The sequence below is a fragment of the Galeopterus variegatus genome, unplaced genomic scaffold (genome assembly GCF_000696425.1).
Source record: "Galeopterus variegatus unplaced genomic scaffold, G_variegatus-3.0.2 Scaffold16866, whole genome shotgun sequence".
Lineage (NCBI taxonomy): Eukaryota > Metazoa > Chordata > Mammalia > Dermoptera > Cynocephalidae > Galeopterus > Galeopterus variegatus.
In genome coordinates, this window is record NW_007742977.1 from 7,343 (window position 1) to 7,708 (window position 366).

At 46.4% G+C, this 366-nt stretch overlaps 1 pseudogene; it reads left to right on the forward strand.

The window, feature by feature from the left end:
• LOC103582584 overlaps positions 1-366 on the forward strand; it is a 19,230-nt pseudogene that overhangs the window by 2,835 nt on the left and 16,029 nt on the right.

A 366-nucleotide genomic window follows, 5' to 3' on the forward strand; every position in this document is an offset into this window, starting at 1 on the left:
TACCCCCGTTAGGCCTACCAGTGGTAATGGCTTCTCCGAGTTGCCGATCCTGGGGTGTTTCACGCCCCCCTTGCTGGATCCATTGAGGAAGCCCACATCTTTGTGAAGTTCCTTCATTAAACTCTCTTTAAACACCCTTTTTGAATCTGCCATCTGTTTCTTACTGGGGTCCAATATTAGTCCGTTTCTGTTGCTTATAACAAAATACGTGGAACTGGGTGATTTGTAAGAAAACAAAATGTATTGCTTACTGATTCTGAGGCTGGGAAGTCCAAAGTCCAGGGAACACAGCTGGTGAAGGCTTTCTTTGGTGGTGACTTCAGTGACAGCTGGGTATTGCGTTGCAAAATGGTGGAGCAGAGAGAG